The sequence below is a fragment of the Mustela putorius genome, unplaced genomic scaffold (genome assembly GCF_011764305.1).
Source record: "Mustela putorius furo isolate JIRA1106 unplaced genomic scaffold, ASM1176430v1.1 tig00000056_pilon_pilon_pilon, whole genome shotgun sequence".
NCBI lineage: Eukaryota > Metazoa > Chordata > Mammalia > Carnivora > Mustelidae > Mustela > Mustela putorius.
Genome location: NW_025421263.1, coordinates 2,463,310 through 2,483,847, shown reverse-complemented (window position 1 = coordinate 2,483,847; position 20,538 = coordinate 2,463,310). Strand labels below are relative to the sequence as shown.

Sequence of the window (20,538 nt, the reverse complement as noted above, 5' to 3'; positions counted from 1 at the left end):
CTTATACATGAGCAAAGAACAAGTGGAATTTGAAATTTAAAACACAATACCATTTACATTAGGTTCTAAAAACTAAATAATTATGTATAATTCTTAAAATGTGTACAAGCTCTGTATGAAAAAAAACTATAAAACTGATAAATCAAAGAAGAACTAAGCAAATGGTGAGATAGTCCATGTTTATAGACAGGAAGACTTAATATTCTCTAGATATCAATATTTGCCAACTTGATCTATAGATTCAAGGTAATTGCAATAAAAATCCCAACAACTTATTTTGTGGATATTGATAAGCTGATTCTAAAGTTTATATGGAGAGACAATGAGCTAAAATAGCCAACACAATATTGAAGAAGAAGAACAAAGTTGGAGGTCTGATATTACCCAGCTTTAAGAGTTACTGCAAATCTATAGTAATCAAGACAGTATGCTTTTAGAAAAACAAATTAAAAAGCAAGTAGATAAATGGAATAGAATAGAAAGCCCAGAATTAGACCCACATAAATATAATCAGCTGATCTTTGACAAGGAGCAAAGGCAATACAACCTAGCAAAAATGGCCTCTTCAACAAATGGTGCGTTGCTGCACATGTACATGTACAAGCGGACATCTACATACAAAAAAAAAAAAAATGACTCTAGGCACAGACCATAAATTCACTAAAATTAAAAATCTCTGCTCTGCAAAAGATAATGTCAAGAGAATGAAAGTATAAGTCACAGACTGGGGGACATTTGCAAAAGACATGTCTGATACAAGACTGTTATCCAAAGAACCCTTAAAACTCAACAATAACAAAAGAAACAACTTCATTAAAAACTGAGCCAAAGTTCTTAACAGACCCCTCGCCAAACAAGCTATACATATGGCAAATGAGCATATGAAATGGTGTTCAACATCATATGTCATTAGGGAAGTGTAAATTAAAACCAATAATGAGATAAAATTAGATATCTATCAGAATGGTCAAAATCCAAGACACTGGCAACAATAAATGCTGGAGGGTGTGTGAAGCAAGAGGGACTCACTTTCATTGCTGACAGAAATGCAAAATGATATAGCTACTCTAGAAGACTGGTAGTTTCTTTTTCTTTTTCTTTTTTCTTTTAAACTAAAAATTTTTTTTTTTCCATTTAAAAAAATATTTAGAACACATAAAACAAGGCAACATTTATTCTTTCTTCTCCTCTTCTGGGGCGGGGTCTGTTGGCGGCTCCTCCATGGTGGCACTGTTGCTCTCCCAGCCAGTGTTACTATCACTGGTCCCTTCCTCAGCCATACTGTCCCACCCCCTCCTTCCCGCTCTCCTTGTCCTCTGGAGTAGATGTGCCTTCTTCACCATTCTGTTGGCTTTCTGTCGCTTCTTCAAGGTGTGTCTCCTCTGTCTCCATTGGGATGCTCTCGTTGTCCTTCTTCTCTTCGGTCTTACTCGCAGCTTGCTCTTCCTCAGGAACCATGCTGCTCTGACTGCGTTCAGCTTGCTCTGCTGCCTCTTTCTCTCTTTCCTCCTGCCTTTTCCGAGCCTGCTCCTCTGCCTGTGCAATTTCAGCAGCAATTTTTTCCATATCCACTTATTCTTTTAAACCGCACAACCTTTTAAGTTCATTGTTAAATGAATCTGTGCTTTCCAGGAATTTCCTCTTCTTTTCCTGGTGTCACTCCTCTATTTGAAGAAGTTCAGCTTCTAGTTTTCGCTGATGAACCATTAAGGACTGGACCTGTCGTTTGAGGACCTGCACTCTAGCTGTTGTGACAACTGACCGAACATCTGGCATCACACTCTCACTGAGGATTTCACTGATGAGGTGGTGGTTTCTCTGAAAACGGGCGGTGGCTGTATGCTTCATTGAAAAGCCATCATCATAACCGTCTGGATCTTCAGCAGGCTGGATGCTCATGTACGGCTCTTCTTTCTCCATGCAAGACTGTCTCTGTTGACTTTCTTCCTCTAAAGCAGCTTCTGCACGACTTTTTGCATTTATGTAAGCAAGGTATGTGGGGGAATTATGATAGGCCTTCATAGATTCATTGTACTCTATCTTTTCTGCTTCGTATTCGTTTAATTATTCTTGTTTGTCTTCATCAGTGAGATTTCGCCACATGCCACCAATAATCTTGCCAATCTCCCACAACTTTAGGTCAGGGTTGGAAGCTTTTACTTGGTCCCAGACCTTTCTGCTGTACCTCATGTAGGGCATCAGTGGCTTATCTGGTCACTTTGGGGTTTTGGAATTGTAATACCAGAGGATGCCATGACCCGGCTGTTGGTGCCGGGTTCCCTCAGGCCTGTAGTTGTTGTAGGCGAGATGACTGTATGGATTGTATCTCACAAACCCTGGTGTGCTGGGCATTTGTGTTTCAGGAGCTGGGGTGGGAGGTGGGGCATCAGATGGTCTTTTTGACATTTTGGAAGATTAAGTTCTCAGTTAAGAATGAATCTGAGACACCGCGGGCAGAAAAAGGGCCCGCAGCTCCGGCCTCATTTCCCTTTGTCCCCTGTTTGGTAGTTTCTTAAAACCTAAACACACTCTAACTATGTGATACAGCAATTACTCCTCGGTGTGACACTCCATCTTGCCCAGAAGAGGGGCCTTTTTGAAAGTTAACCAGGAGCTGGCTGGCTACACCAGAGGGAATGTGAGCTTCATAAAAGAAGATTTCGACCTTCAGTTGAAACAACAACTTGTATTTGGTTCAGTTTTCTCAGCGTCTCTCTGGGGTGGGATGTTGGTGCCCACTGATGATAAACCATCAAGTATTGTGGACAGGTTTTACCTCAGAGGACCGTCCAGTATTCTTCTGTTCAGGACACATAGTGTTGGACCACAGAGCAAAGGCAACTATCTGGGTGGAGAGGAATACTGGGCCGGCGGCCTGCATGTGTACACTCCACTGTCTTTCCTGCCAGGCCAGGCCAGGCCAGGCCAGGGCAGCTTCGGGGAACTCTTCAGAAAACCCTTCTTCCTCAATGCAGAGAACCTCCACAACCTCAACTATGGGGAGGACCCCAAGGCTCATATCCAGAAGCTGGCTGAGTGTATCTGCTGGTTTTATGGTGCCAATATCATCCTCGGGCTTGGCAACATCACCCAGCTGTAACTGAATTACTGTGTCCCCATAAGTGTGCAGAAAGGTGACAGGATATGTGATGGTGTCCATTTTGGAGCTGGGATCAGGTTCCAGTAGCTGACACGTGTGCTGGAGGCTACACACTTTCTCACCAAGGAAACACGACCATGCTGTTCTTTGCAGTCCTCATGGGAAACCATGTAAAAAAAATTTTAAAGGCAAAAATAAAATAAAATAATATTTATCACTTTTCACTTTATCATTTCACTTTATCACTTATCATTTTATCACTCTGATAATGTTTCCACTGCAAGTATTCAGCTATGGAATTGGAAATAACTTGCTTACAGTGGCTATGGGTTGGAAACACCAATTACTGGATTGCCTCATAAGTACTTACTTTCACAATTCTTTGACAACAGAACATTAATCAGGATCAGAAATGTGACTTGCCCTCTCAGTCTGTGTTCTTCTTCAAATCCCCTAAGTAAATATTCACCTGCAGCTGAATCTCTTGTTGGCCATGCCTTAGCCTCAATAATCTGGCAATATTCTGTATTCTAAGACCGTCTAACATCATATTGCTCTAGTGGGCTTTTACATTATCCCATATCTAACCTTGGTGACATAACTTAAAGGAGCTGAAAGTGTATGTCTACACAACAACCTGTAAGATGTTTACAGCAGCTTTATCCATAATTGCCAGAACTTGAAAGTAACCAAGATATCAGTCCTTCAGTATGTGAAAGGATACTGTGGTACAGCCAGACAATGGTAAGTACAATAGTACAATAGTACTTACTTCTAAAATAAATAATCTATGGAGCCATGACAAGACACAGAGGAATCTTACATCATACTGTTAAGTGAAAGAAGCCAATCTGGAAAGGCTACATACTATATGATTCCAGCTATATGACATTCTGGAAAAGGAAATCTATGGAGACAGTAAAACAAACAAACCAATCAACAAAACAAAACAAAAAAGCAGTGATTTCCAGGAGTGGGTGGTGTGTGGTAGATAGAAATGAATAGACAAAGCACAGAGGACGCTTAGGGTAATGAGTCTACTCTATATGATGCTGTAATGATAGATACAGGTTCTTACACATTGGCCATGTTGAGACTGAACCACATTATAAACTATGAACTTTTGGGTGATTACAATGTGTCAATATAGGTTCATCAATTGTAATAAATGTACTATCTGGTGAGGCATGTTGATAATGGGGGGGCTGTGTATTGCATGATTTCTATCTACTTTTGTAAATATATATATATGTATGTGTATATATATACACATATATGTATGTGTATATATAGTGTATATATATATGTATGTGTGTATATATAGTGTATATATAGTGTATATATATATATATGTATGTGTATATATATATATACACATACATATATATATAATATATAATTATTATTAAAGAAAATTAGAGACTGGAAAGAACAAAACCTCATGAGTGGTACATAGATTGAGTTCCTTCCAAACACAGTGTTTAAAGATCAGTGAGTTAGATTTTCTTTCTTTTTTTACTCAATATACTTATCTCTAAGCTAGGAATGCCAATTCTAAGATGCAAAAATAAATGATTTGTTAGGCATTTTGAAAGTATTGGGGAATAAATTATTCCTATATGACTCTGGCACAGAAAGAAATTTGATCCAATTCATTTGAAAGAAAATTATACAAACAACCCATCTAGAAAATGTAGACTGAACTTTATCACTTTGAATCTGCTAGATCTTTCAAATGGAATCTAAATAAAGTGAAAGTGTGTTTTGAAGATATGAAAGGCATGTTTCCATGAGGAATTCATTGAGAATACATTTCTATTCACACATCTGATTCTGTCCTCTTTTTTTAAATTAAATTAAATTACTTTTTTTTTTCATTGTTCCAAAATTCATTGTTTACGCACCACACCTAGTGCTCCATGCAATACATGCCCTCCATAATACCCACCACCAGGCTCACCCAACTCCCCAAACCCTACCCCTCCAAAACCCTTAGTTTGTTTCTCTGAGTCCACAGTCTCTCATGGCTTGTCCTCCCCTCTGATTTCCACCAACTCACTTCTTCTTTCCATCTCCCAGTGTCCTCCATGTTATTCCTTATGCTCCACAAGTAAGTGAAACCATATGATAATTGACTCTTTAACTGCTCGACTTATTTTACTCAGCATAATCTCTTCCAGTCCTGTCCATGTTGATATAATTTGGTAATTCATCATTTCTGATGAGGCATAATATTCCATTATATATATGAACTATATCTTCCTTATCCATTCATCCATTGAAGGGCATCTTGGTTCTTTCCACAGTTTGGTGACTGTGGCCATTGGGGCTATGTGAATTGGGGTACAGACAGCCCTTCTTTTCACTACATGAGTGTCTTTGGTGTAAATATCCAGTAGTGCAATTGCAGGGTAATAGGGTAGCTCTATTTTTAATTTTTTGAGGAATCTCAACACTGTTATCCAAAGTGGCTGCACCAACTTGCATTCCCACCAACAGTGTAAGAGGGTTCCCCTTTTTCCACATCCTCTTCAACACTTGTTTACTGTCCTGTTAATTTTGGCCATTCTAACTGCTATAAAGTGGTATCTCAATGTGGTTTTGATTTGAATCTCACTGATGGCTAATGATGATGGACATTTTTCCATGTGTCTGGTAGCCATTTGTATGTCTTCATTGGAGAAGTGTCTGTTCATGTCTTCTGCCCATTTTTTGACATGATTATCTGTGTGTTTTGTGTGTGTGTTGAGTTTGAGGAGCTCTTTATAGATCTTGGATATCAGCCTTTTGTCTGTATTGTCATTTGTGAATATCTTCTCCCATTCCGTGTGCTGCCTCTTTGTTTTGTTGACTATTCCTTTTGCTGTGCAGAAACTTTTGATCTTGATAAAGTCCCAAAAGTTCATTTTCACTTTTCTTTCCTTTGCCTTTGCGGACATACCTTGTCCTCTTTTTTCTGTCACTTCTAGCTGTCTTTTACATCTGAAGCTTCCTCTCCTGCAGCTGCTTTAGACACCATACTTCTCTTCTACCCTCTACTGATAGCAAGGGGGTTGCATTTAAGCTCCTTTCAACAATTGGATAACTGTGTGCCCTTTAGCATATTACCAAAATTCTGTGTCTACTTTTATTCATTGTAAATGATCAAAGATCTCACACCTGATTGAGCTAGTGTCAAAAACTGTTGAATGAGGAGTGCCTGGCTGTCTTAGTTTGTAGAGCAAGGACTCTTGATCTCAGGGTTGTGAGGTTAAGTCCCACATTGAGTGTACAGCCTACTTTAAAAAATTTAAAAAAAACTATCAAGCAATATAAAGAAAGACATTTCTGTTAGTCTTATAGCATGCCCATGTTCTATTTTTCCAATTCCTCCTCCCCTGCATGCATTTAAACCAAGCATCACTTTCCTTCACATTATACTTTGCTATCCTAGATATTGCCACCAGTAAAAGACCAAGAAGATGAAGATACAGTAGAATCAGTAGTTAAGAGAAAATAACTGCCTTGATTACTTTGAATTATAGAAATAAAACCACATTTGACAAGTTTGGTATTAACAGGTCATTGAATTAGGGATAAAAAACAATGACTTGGAGAACTTGAGCATCACAGAACATTGTCATAAGAATCCAACTACATCATTTGGACAATGGCTCTGGTATACACCTCAGGGTTCCTTTAAGGAAGTGCATACTAGTCCTCTCTTAAAATAAAGTAAATTAGAAGACAAGACAAATATATGTCTTCAGCCTTAAAGGGACAAAATTAAAACTCAAAGTCTCCATGCTACAAACCTGAGTTCCAATAGTTCATATCATTTCTATTGTGTACTGTTAGCTAATTAGATGCCTGGCATCTAAATAAACCAATGAAATCTGGAGTCCACTCAGAAACGAATCTGTAGTAAGAAGTCCCTCCATAGTATTCTCTTACTAAGAAATCCAAAGTTTTGCCCACTTTATTTGACTCACACTCTCAAAAAGAAGATAGAAACAGAATTTTGCTTCTATTTTCAAATGAAGAATCAAAATAATAATTTATCAAAGAATTAGATAATTAACCCGAGATTCAAGTTCCAATATTTCCAATTACCAAGAAAACCAGTTTTCTACAAATGACATTTCATTATTAATTTTTCTCATTTAGAATTTCCCAACTTCTGGGAACTGAAAGTGATTGTGCGACTCAAGGTACCATTTTATCACTCTGATAATATTTTCATTGCAAGTATCCAGCTATGGAATTCAAATAACTTGCTTACAGTGGCTATGGGTTGGAAACACCATTCACAATTACTGAATTGCCTCATAAGTACTTACTTTCACAATTCTTTGACAACAGAACATTAATCAGGATCAGAAATGTGACTTGTCCTCTCAGTCTATGTTTTTCTTCAAATCCCCTAAGTAAATATTCACCTGCAGCTGAGTCTCTTATTGGCCATGCCTCATCCTCACTAATCTGGCAATATTCTATATTCTAAGACCTTCTCTCATCATATTGCTCTAGTAGGACTTTACATTATACCACATCTTACCTGAATCTCTTTAGAACTTCTCTTTTGGGGCACCTGGGTGGCTCAGTGGGTTAAGGCCTCTACCTTCAGCTCAGGTCATGATCCCGGGCTCTCTGCTTAGCAGGAAGCCTGCTTCCTCCTCTCTCTCTCTCTGCCTGCCTGCCTGTCTGCCTACTTGTGATCTCTGTTTGTCAAATAAATAAATAAAATCTTAAAAAAAAAAAAGAGCTTCTCTTTCAACATCTGGCAATTTCTAATAAACATACTTCTACTACAGCATAATGGTTAAGGCAACAGACTTTGAAGACACACACACACACACACACACTCACACACACACACACACACACACCCCTTTGTGTAAAATCCCAGTTCTGTCACCTTAGCCTCAGAATTTACCTAGTTTTGTCTCCTTGAATTTTTAAATGAGCCCCAGTTTTCTCATGTGTAAAACAGAAAGAAAAATGCCTACTTAACATATACTTTTTTTGTATTAAATGATATAATATGGGGTACCTGGGGGGTTCAGCCAAACATCTGCTTTCAGTTCAGGTACCAGAATCCTGGGTTCAAGGCCCATGCTGAACCCTTTGCTCAATAGGGAGCCTGCTTCTCCTTCTGCTGCTCCCCTTGCTTGTGCTCTCTCCCTTTCCCCTCTCTCTTCCTCTTAAATAAATAAATAAATAAATAAATAAATAAAACTTTAAAGAACAAATAAATGATGTAACATATGTAAAATAATGAGTATTTACTAAAAATAGATATTATTTCTTCTTTTATTAAAACGTCAATACTAGTTATTATTTATAATAGTGCCATTGAAGCAAAGCAAGATCCCATATTGTCTTTGAACTTATAGAAAATAATAAATTACTTTTAAATTATCACTAAACTTTAAACACTTGCCTCTAGCTAATTTTTTCCTTCAAAATTTAGTAATTCTGATAAATTATGATGGGTAATTTTCAATAAGCCAAAAGATTCCACAAATTAAAGTAAATGAGTGTTTATCACACCACACAAGGAAATAACTTACTAAGTATCTTCCTCTGCTTATTCATAAGTCATGGTTGTCAGAATTCTTTAAAACATCATACAGTCTCACCTCTTCTAGTCATATTTTTCACATGTAATATTCCTAGATTTATATTCTCAGCTATTAATGATAAAAAAGTCTTATCAAAGTGGTGAAATTATAGATTATCAGAAAAACAACAATAACAAAAGGCTTCCTTTGTGGTAAGTCTCTTTTTTAGATTATTCCTATATTTACTCTTAAAATACAGTGAAATTCACATTCTTGTTATGAGTGAATGAGAATAGGAGACTTTTTATTTTTTTTAAATTTATTTATTTATTTGGCAGAGAGGGAGAATCTTCATGTGGACCCCCCGCTGAGCCTGAGCCCAATGTGGGACTGATCTCACCACCATGAGATTTGACCTGAGCTGAAACCAGGAGTTCAAGGCTTAACCCACTGAGCCACCCAGGCACCTAAAACTAGGAAGTTATTAATAGAGACAAATAAATTTGCGTTTTTTTTTTAAATTTCATGCTATAGGTCGTGTAGCCCAGGGCAATCTTCAGTGTTGCCTAACTTTGGGAAGATAGTAACAGAATCTTTATATAAACATAAATTTTAAAGCGCAATAATGGATGGAAAAAGTCAGTAGGACCCAGTGAAAATGAATGCTAGATTGCAGATGGCAATTCTGCCCTAGCACACATGGCTAGGTACTTGCGGCCGCCCTGCTCTAAGGACCAGCCAGTACCTCTGTGGTTATGAAAAGGAAGCAGAACGATATTATTTTCCCAGATCTAGAGCCACTCTCCCAACCTACCTGTGTCATTCACCTTGAATCTGAAAGATGCAAAATCAGAATTCCCCTTCATGTTTCCATGCTCCCCTTTTGACCCATAGTTTCCACCTTCTCGTTTTACCTTCCATAGTCCCTCACCAACTTGGAATAAATACACGTTCCTGCCCAGCTGTGGGAAAGCCTGCAGCATTGTTTTCCTCATGACCTTGAATGGCCACCAGGGTCTAATAGACTTGAGAACACTTGAGAAAACTGAGAAGTATTCTTCAAAGCAAGATGCTATTGACATTTTTTGTATCCACACATAAACCAAAAGCTCCTAACTCAGCCAGCAGGCTCAGGCAGGTAATGTGTTATTTTTCTGGGAGTCTGCCCAGTAAGCACCTCTCAGGACGGCTCACCACTCCCAGGAAGGTTCCCCTGGATCAGTGAGCCACACTCGGGCTGAGCGGAGCGGCCTTTCTTATCCTATGTGAGGAGTCTGTGCACATCCGGCTAGTGGAGGATAACTTTCCAACTGGTCTCCAGCCTGACAGTCTAGCGCTGCTCCATCTAGGGGTGATAGTAGCTGCCACAATACCTCAAGCAAGATAATATTATTATTTCATTATCATAGATGTCAGATTAACATTTCTTTTTCTTATCTCAAAAATTCTTCACTGGGTTTGCTTTCCCTTTTCTCAATATCTTTCAAGTGCATTCCTATAGGAAATAAAATATATTTAACACTTCAATGTCAAAGTATTGAACAGCATTAGCTACATAAGATTGTTCACTTTAAAGTAGATGTGGGGGGAACGTGGGTGGTGCAGTCAGTTGGGTAACCAACTCTTGATTTTGGTTCAGGTCATGATTTCAGTGTCATGGAATCAAACCGTGCGTTTGGCTCTGAACTCAGTGCAGTCTGCTTGTCTCTCTCCCTCTTCTCCTCCCCCAACTGTGTGCACTTTCTCTCTCACTCTCTTTCTCTCTTTCTCAAATAAAAAAATAAATAAATAGAGTAAATGTGGGTAACCAATGAAAAAAGTCTAGGAAACATCAAAATCTGTTTTCACTGCTCTTCACTTGTTTTCAATTTTTATCATCAAATTCTGGAACTTCCAGACATTTATTTTTAACATTTATGAAATCAAGATTGACCTAGGAAATCACTTTGTCATAATTGCTGAGAAGCCTATAGGAAACCAGTTTCCAACCCAATTTCTCTGTGATCAGTGATGACAAAGTGTCTTCTCTCAGGACACCTATCCTTTATCTGGATTTCACCACCATGTCCAAACTGTGGGAAGAGGTGCAGCTTTTTGCTGTGTATCATTGGGTCCATATGACCAGGTGTACAGAAAATGAAACTTGTCTAGCTTTAGGAATAGGCTGAGAAGGCCTCACTTCCAGCTCCAAACTGAAGTTCAAATATAAGGCGAATGTGCAGGTATAAAATAGTCTTTACTCTTAAGTATTGTCACATCATGCTTGTGGGATGTTGGCTGTACTACACCCTGTTGCTTTGTTTTGCTTCTGAAAATGAGGCTGTACCAACTTCTTTGAGCTTATCTTCAGAGTGACTCATATGGAATCTCTGCAGAATAAAAACACAGGCAGCTGGCATCCTGGCATCACCCTGCGAATGCACTCATAGATATCACCATAGACCACATCTGCCATCTGGTACCCAAAACACTGTTTCAAACCCTTAATGCAGGTGAAAAGGAAATCTTGATTTACTGGGTTAAATTCATTGATCCATAAAATGGACCCAGGTTTTTGAACTTGGTCTGCCAATGCTTCTCCACTCCTTGGGATGCTTCCAGCCATGCGCTAAGGCTATGGTATTTGTGTACAAGCACCTCAGGTAAGTGAGGTCACTGGGGATGAGTTGACTTCAGTGCTCTAGGTGGGCACTGGATGCCTCCACTATCCAAAACTCATTTTATTTAAAAAAATTTTTTCTAAGTTTTTTTTTCCCCTAAAGAGCTAACACTCCTCATAATTAAACTTCGATAAAATGTATAAAAAAATAAAAAGTATAAAAAATAAAAAGTATAAAAAAATAAAAAGTAGACTTTTCCCCAAAAGGATCATTACTTAACACACTTTTTCTAATTAAAGCAATTTTTTCCTTATAATTAAGAATGGATATGGAGGTGATGTAGATACAAAGGAGAGCACGAACCAAGTCCAAATGGCCCTCCTCCCAGTTTTGTGCAAGTTGAGCAGATGACCTAGCAGGAATCAGACAAGATTTCAAAAACTGTGTCCATTTTCTTAAGGTGTTTTCTTTTGTACCGTACTGCCATTTCCCTGCCTCTCTCAGAGCAGGGGTATCAGGTATGCCTTTGAATGTCCACCTCTTTTTTACCAGAATCTTTCTCTTTGAATTCTCTTTTGAACATTCCCTGATCACATTTTGTATGACCTGGAAAACAAAGGTGAATTGTTGAAAAGCCAAAGGTTTAGAGGATGCAGAAGGCAGGAAGAGGAGAAAGAGTATTTAGGGAAAGGAGACCTATGGCAGGAACAGAGACAGAAAATGGTGGAGCCTTCAAAATACAAGCTAAGATGACTTCCATCCAATCCACTGTCCACGGGATTACTGACAAAGAGTCAGAAGTTGGAAGTCAGCTTTTCAAAACCTAATGATTATGGTAGAACACAGAATACACAGTGAGAAGACTGGCCAGGAGCAGAGGGAGAAAGAGTGATTTTTAGAACACCTTCACTTGGGTTCAGTGACACAAGCCACATCCTGAGGTTTGAATCAAACAGCAAAACGCACCTGAAAATTTCACATATGTCTTGAGGATATGGATTTTCAAAAGTTTAACTCTCTAGCTTCCTTCTTCAGTATTCTTAAAAACTAATTATGATTACTTGGAAAAAGTCTTACAAAACTGCATGGGCTCAAATACTTCCTGAATATGTCAGATTCAGTGTATGGGAGATATGAAAATGATATTCCATGAAGAGGACAATCCTGTTTAAGAATAAATTTTGGAGGAGATTACCTCTGCTTTCATTTAAAATGCCAACTTGAATTTGAAAGAATGTTCTAAGACACAGACAATCTGCCAAGGGTCCTCAGGGAGGTTCTATTCCAGAGACCTTTGCTAAGAGGCCAGCTCTCCTCTCTGCCAGGGCCCGGAGTATCCTCAGACCTTGTCAGCTGGCCTTGAACTATGGTCACTGCACTTCATTCACCAGCACCTGCCCATCCAGGCTATGTCTGGAGCTCTTCTTGAAGTCTCTTGTTGGTTGCTGCTATTTCTGACATCTCTGACTCCAGACTCTGCTAGTTATATCAGTCTACTTCTTCCTTTGAAAACTGACCTCCTTCCACCTTGGCCTGGAGTATCTTTCAATACCTAAAGTTGGAATCCCAGCTCTGCTCCAAACTATATGACAGTTCTCACTTCCATATTAGTAAAATTGGAAGAAGAAGGATGAGGAGGAGGAGAGGGAGGGGGGAGGAGGGGGAGGAGGAGGGAATAAGAATAGAAAAGAGAAAGCACATTGCAGGTTATAAGCACTGTACAAATACTGGGATTAGCTTTTAGTTGGACTCTTCCCCCAACTACCGAGATATGAGCATGGTTGTGGTAACAGAACACAGCTCAAGTACATGTGGTTCCAAAGTCTGACCTCCAAAAACTAACTATAGCTTATTAAGGACAGCAGCCCACTTATTTCAGGTGGTTCCCCACTTTGCCTGACTTACACTTTCCATGTGTAGCCAAGCTTGTCTGCAGGCACAGATTTGGGAACTACACTGGGGACCACATAGTGACATGCTCCAGCCATACGCCAGTTCAGAGCTGGATCACCTTCAGGTCTCCTGTCTCCAGTCAGTGTTCATGAGCACATTGGGCAGCCAATGTCTCTGTGCCATCGCCATCTCATTAAATGCTCACTGAAATACTCTGTCAATTCACTTTATCCTTTACAGTACTGTTTTATAAACAGATTCTTTGGAAAAATTAGGTCTTCTTTCGCTCCCTTTGGCACTTTGAAAGTTGCACTAAGAGAAAGAAGTCCCAAACTGTTAATTTAAAAGTGACTGTTGTTCCAGACTTCCCAAGCCGTTTCCTTTAAAAACAGGTCAATGGCCTGAAAGAACAAGTTGCTCTTTGACACCTCTGGCCTTAGCGAGCTGGGAGCAGCACCTGCAGTCAGATGGGATCAAAGGGCTGGAGCTTGCATGTCCCACAGCCCCCACCCCCAGTCGGCACCCTGCCCACCTGCCCGTGTCCATATTTCTCTTCCATCTGCTCTGCCACCTGCTGTGAGTCTGTGACCCCTTCCTGTGGGCCAGCCCACCTGTTGGTCCCTGACTGTCCCTTCTGTTCTCTCCAATCCCACCAGGTCATGACCGGGATCATTTTCAAGGCTGACTCATCTGCCTCGCTGTCTGGCAGGGCTCCACTGGGAAGTGACTTCCATCTGTGGACTCTGGCCGTCCTGGCACATGTGGCTGCAGTCCCCCACTCATGCTGCTGCTTTCACTGTGCCTCCTGACATGGGGATTTGCTGCTGTTTGGAGGATCCTGCCACCTGCTTCAGGCTTGAACTTCCCAGTCAGCTGTTTGCTCCATCTGCTTAGTAACCCTGAGTCTGTTCACAAAGGAATTTTCTTCCCTTTGTCACAGTGCATAATCCCTAATGTCAAGGTTGTAGGTCAGGCCCAAATTCAAAACCATGTGACATTTTATGTTCTGTGAAAACAAGATACAATGCAGAACTTTTAGAGTGCCTGCCTATGTATGTCACAAACCTCCGCTTATAAAGTAGGGCCTGGGTCTTCTTATGTTCACTCAGAAGGTGGCCAAGAGGAGCCCCAGTCTGTATGGTTGATGGAGGAAGTGGACCTTGTTTGAGGCTCTGTAGAGAAAGGAAATGGGCAGGGAGGAGGAGAAAAACGTTTCGACATGTGGATATATAAGAACAAGGGAAGAGATATAGTTAAGTAAAAGAGATTAAATAGGGCGATATGATCACTTTAATGTGAGATAAATACAGGAATACAGGAACTTTCCGATTTCCAGTACAATTCAGAGCAAAAAAAAAAAATAAGAAAACTTTGAATTACTGATATAATAATGCTAAATGATACTTCTATACTGTATTTAAAAAAAAAACTCATACAATCAGTAGCTATACCTTTTGGTATCTATTAATAGAGAGTAAAAATGTAATCTCATCTTAATTCCATGCTTTCCCCATGGCTCACACACAGGAAGAAGTAGAAGACATGTCATGGTTCCCCAGGACATGCTTGGACACTCCCAGTAACCCTGGCCCAGGGCAGGATCATCATAACCTGGACACAGCTTTGAGGAAATCAGAGAGTTGTCCCCTGTTTGTTAAATGAGCACAATGTTCCTCAGAAGTGAGAGCACCTGCTAACAGTTGTGCATATTAATACTGAGCTCAGAGTCAGCCCACTGCCTAGCTTTTTATAGGCTCACAAAAGCCAAATTTAATCAATCACAAGAACAAAAAATCATAGCTTGTTTTCCTCACCCCCATGCAAGGAGCCTCACACTTGCCCAGAGTGTGGATGTATCATTGTGTCTAGGCTGCACACAGAAACAACTACTGGTACTATCACCACTGCTGTGTGTGAGCAGCAGGCTTTCAACTGGATAAAAGAATGCTCCAGAATGTATGCAACATAGCAACAGCTGGAGAAGTCATTGAAATATAATATCAATCCCCAAATAGTCATAATTTATTTTTTGAGACTTATAAATGGTTAAAGAAATGGAATCTACCTTTGGGAAATAATGTTTCTTTATGTCTCATCATATCCCATTTTCCCCCAAAGATTAAAACAAATGGTGCTTTTGTGGTAAATCATGTTTGTCAGCCTTGAGCAGCCCTGGAGCTCTCCTGTGCTGGCTGTTGGAGTAGACAAGCTGTCCCTAGATCTTGAAGGGGTTGTCTGTCACTCATCTTCAGAAAGGAAGCAGGAAGGAAGGAGGAGGTCAGGACTGGGAAGCAGTGGCAGCACATGAAAACTAGCACATGGCTGTCTCAGAGGGGGCACGTCTGTGGCGTGGCTGCAGGGAGCCTCCCACTTCCTCGATTGCACTGACAAACCTCCTCTGCCCAGTGCTCATCCTGTCCTGGCCCGAGTTCCATTGTCTGGACACACCCAGGCTGCTGGCCTCTGGTGAGGTCAGCTGCCCATTGTTGGCAGGCAGACTGGGAATTTCACAGCTTTAATGAATCCCTGTGGCTTCCTGCTCTTCAGCCTACCTAATGGCATTTAAGAAATACATAACTGAGTTCATTAAAAATGAGTTAATCCATTTCTTCTTTTGTGTGGTCATTCAGAAAACATTTATTGAGTTCCTATCATGTAGCATGCACTTTGCTGGCTTCTGCATACACATAATATACAAAAATACATGGGCCTGGGGGCTGCTGGGTAGCTCGGTTTGTTAAGTGTCCAACTCTTAATTTCAACTCAGGTCATGAACTCAGGATTGTGAGATCAAGCTCCCATTTGGCTCTACTCTCAGTGTGGAGTCTGCTGGAGATTCTTTTTCCTCTCCCCCTCCCACTCTGTCCCACCATTCTGCCCTCTGTCTCCCTCTCGTAAATAAATAAATGTTATAAAAAAAAATACATGGGTCTGGTCACTTGCAATCAAGCAGGAGAAATAAGTCACTTTTTAATGATCCAAACAATTATTTGTATACAACTATGGTAAGTGTTTTGAAGGAAAGGGGTGTTAGGAGAGTACAAATCAAAGGGTCCTCACTTAGCATATGGAAGTCTGTGGAAGGGTTCCTTGGACAGTGACGTTTAAAATGAGATTGGACTCAGAGGATAAGGAGTTGGCCAAGGCAGGAAGCAGTGGCTGGGGCTGGGGTGAGGTAGGATGGAAAAAGCATTCTAAGTGAACTGAAGAGCACTGTAAAGACCCAGAGATGGGTCTGGAAACAGGCGCAGAACAAAAGTCAGCATGGGCACCCCTGGACTGGGGTTTGGCACCGTCCGCATTGTCTACCCTGAGAATGGTGCTCGCAGTCTCAAGCTGCAAAATGGAGTGCAATAAGGGTGGAATGAGAATGCGTAACCCACCCTGTCTACCCTGGAACGATGCCTGCACAGCCACATGCTGCAGAATGGAGTGCAGTAAGAGTGGAATGAACAGTAAAGCACGGGCCAGACTGTATAGGACCTTTGTTTCCCATGGGAATGTGTTTCGCTGCAAGGAAGAGAATATCAAGGAAAGGTGACCTACACAAATACGAACCTATTTGTCACATAAAAACCGGTGGAGATAGCCTGTCAAGCATGGTTCAACAATGCTATTACTCCCTGTTTCCTCCTCTTTGCCATCAGTATCACAGTGACCACTTTCTGTGGTATCATGACCTTCTACACATTCAGTTGCCAATTCATCATTCCATGAAAATAAAGGTTTTAACTGAGATGAAGAAAGGATTGCAAGCTCTCCAGCCAACACTGCCCTCTTTTCCTCAGTAAACCATGTTTCCTTGGAACTTTTATTCAGAAGTATCTAAGCAGGAGGATGAGTGCGTGGGGTTGAGTAAGCATATCAACAACATCTGCCACAGCTCATTCAGCCTTGCTAAGGATTGGGGGATGCAAAATTTGAAAACCCGCAAGGCATTGTTCAGTAATTGTATTTTCAAAGATATCATAATAGTACCACACTTCTAATAAGTGTGTACACTTCTGGACCAGAGTAGCACACCATTGACCCTTAGATCCTAATTCCATTCTGTTCAGTTTGTATTCCTTAAAGATGCAAAAAAAAAAAAAAAAAAAAAAAAAGAGAGAGAGAGAGAGAGACCAAATCCCCTTCATCTTTGCACACCCAGCATTTAGCATCACTTTCCGTACTTAGCCCTTATTAAGTATATATTCTTCTATGAAACAAATATACATTAGCTGTCAATGAGCACCACATATGGTTCCAGATGTACAAAGCTTATTGTTGATACATTCATTTAGAAACTGCTTAAGGGAGGTGTGCAACTCTCCATAAACAGTCCAACTAACTCAATGCTTTCAAACTGGCAGCTGACTGGTTAGAATTTCTCCTTGCACCATCTTTATAAAAATTATAGCCAAGAACCAAGAAAATTCCTCTTACAGTCTTAAATGATAGAGTATGAATGAAGAACACACTATATTCTTTATATTCCCTTAGAATAGAGTTATAGGGAAAAATAAAGCACATTCTTGCCAAAGCCAGCAATCTCATTTTTGTATGCTGAACAGGAAAACATTTTGGACTTGCCACAATTATTTTTCCTCTTTTCCACAAATAGCAAAATTTAAATTTATTCCAGGATGGATGTGTACTATTATGCACCATGAGAAATTATATTCTATTATTAAAATATAGGATATCAGATCCTCATCTTTCCCACCTGCTCCTCACATTCTGATGGGCCTGATGAATTTCCCCCAAATGCCAACAAATCTCAATTTCCACCTGTGAACATTCGCAGAAAAAATGATGGACAGCTCTATAAGGCAATAAACCATAAGCCTGCACAAGAGAATAAATGAAACCAGCTAGTGGGAAACACATTTTTTCTCTTTAATAGTCTATAAAATGGAACTATTATGTGTCTTGAGAAAATATGAAATTATACCAGAATAATGCAGTAGAAAGTCAGTCTGTAAACTGTTTGACCAATGCACTTTACCATTCCCTAGCTGATTTTTCTGTTTCCAATAAGATAGCAACTAAATGCATGGTTAAGCTGAAAAGGTCAAGAATATGCAAGCAGTGCTTAAAATGAAAATTATAAACCTACTGAAAGCTGGAATAAAACCAGGTAAAACCACCCAGGAATTAGGTAAAAATGCTGAAACATCAAGGTAAGTATCATTATGGGAAAAAGTAAAACAAGATTTTTTGTTGTTGTTGCTCTTTAGAACCAGTGGGGTTTCACGAGAAATATAGAGCTATAAGGAATAGAAAATCCACTCATAGAGGACTTGTGCACAGACACAATCATTCTGGGACCCAGTGCAAAAGCAAACAGTTTGAAAGGCACCTGGACCATATGCAAAAGAGACTCATTTGTTAATCTTAAAGCATCTGCCAGAGAGGCAGGAAGCATGGAACTTTCTCCAGAGACAAAGGTGCTGACAGGCACCATTTTTGCATTCCCCTTCTGACCTGTTGGTGCCAGCCCTGGCAGGTGCCAATTTTACAACACCTCCAACATTCTTGCTGAGGTGGGACTTCACCAACCATCCTCACATAACTGTGGCCATCCCACCATAGCTGGCATGCATGTGAAGCCCACACAGGGACACGCCTTAAACACCTGGGCACCATTGGTCTGACAAAGTAGGAGAGACAGTCCTTGGAGGTTACCACCCTAGGGCACTGCACAAATAGACTGAAACACAGACCTTGTTTTCATGTGGGAAAGCCCTATATTCTTACCCAGGAGTTTCAACCTAAGAGGCAGAATTCAGGTTTGCTATTTAGTCAATTTAGTGAGAGGCTACAGAAGTGTCTCTTGGGGATCAGGGCAGGGAGACACCATATTCTCACTTTCTCTTGTCCTCAGGGCTACTTGATGATACCTTCTAGAAAGAACCGTATACACACATCTAAAACCAAGATTTTTGAAACTGTCACCTAAGAGACAACTCCAGATCTCCTAATCTGGAAGTTAGCAGGTTTTATTATTCTGGACTCACAAGACTGTGTATATTTACCTACTAAAAGCTGCTGCCTGACTTACAAATAGCCTGAACTAGGCATTATGTGAAATCCCTTCCTTGGGAACACTGGAAGGTCTTAGCACCCTTAGCAATTGGGACCTATCAAGAACAAAACTGGCTACTTAGATAATCACAATGGTCTAATAAACAACAAAAAGGTAGGGCAATGTTAAATGATAAAGTTCATCTCCTATAGAAGACCACTCCTTCAAGACTGAGAGAGGTAGCTCTTCTGCATAATATATAGAAACAAAGACAGCAAAATGAGGAGACAGAAGAATATACTCCAAATGACAAAATAAGACCAAAATCTCAGAAAAAAAAGACCTTAATGATATGGAAATAAAGTAATCTACCTAATAACAAAGTTAACATAATAGTCATAAATATGCTCATCAAACTTAAGAGAAGAATGAATGCACACAGTGAGAAATTCAACAAAAAGAAAACACAAGAAAATATCAAACAAAAGTCACAGGGCTGAAGACAGCAAGAACTGAACTGAAACATACACCAGAGGAAATTAATAGTAGGCTAGACAAAGTAGAAGAATGGATTAGTGACCTGGAAGATTAAACAATGGAATCATTAGACAGAGCAACCAAAAGAAAAAAGAACTTTAAAATTGTGAAGATACCTTAATAGACCTGTGGGATAACATCAAGTGCAATAACATCCACATTATAGAGTTCCCAGAAGGAAAAAAAGGGTAGAATTCTATTTTTTTTCTTTTTATTTATTTATTTATTTATTTTTAAGTATAATTTTTTATTTTTTATAAACATATATTTTTATCCCCAGGGGTACAGGTCTGTGAATCACCAGGTTTACACACTTCACAGCACTCACCAAAGCACATACCCTCCCCAATGTCCATAATCCCACCCTCTTCTCTCAAACCCCCTTCCCCCAGCAACCCTCAGTTTGTTTTGTGAGATTAAGAGTCACTTATGGTTTGTCTCCCTCCCAATCCCATTTTCTTTCATTTATTCTTCTCGTACCCACTTAAGCCCCCATGTTGCATCACCACTTCCTCATATCAGGGAGATCATATGATAGTTGTCTTTCTCCGCTTGACTTATTTCGCTAAGCATGATACGCTCTAGTTCCATCCATGTTGTCGCAAATGGCAAGATTTCATTTCTTTTGATGGCTGCATAGTATTCCATTGTGTATATATACCACATCTTCTTGATCCATTCATCTGTTGATGGACATCTAGGTTCTTTCCATAGTTTGGCTATTGTGGACATTGCTGCTATAAACATTCGGGTACACGTGCCCCTTTGGATCACTACGTTTGTATCTTTAGGGTAAATACCCAATAGTGCAATTGCTGGGTCATAGGGCAGTTCTATTTTCAACATTTTGAGGAACCT

At 39.9% G+C, this 20,538-nt stretch overlaps 2 pseudogenes; one reads left to right on the top strand and one right to left on the bottom strand.

Annotated features, from left to right (window-relative positions):
• Nucleotides 1-1,172: 1,172 nt before the first annotated feature.
• On the bottom strand, nt 1,173-2,406 carry LOC101684325 (annotated as a pseudogene).
• A 160-nt stretch (nt 2,407-2,566) lies between these two features.
• On the top strand, nt 2,567-3,187 carry LOC106004032 (annotated as a pseudogene).
• The last annotated feature ends 17,351 nt before the right edge of the window (nt 3,188-20,538 follow it).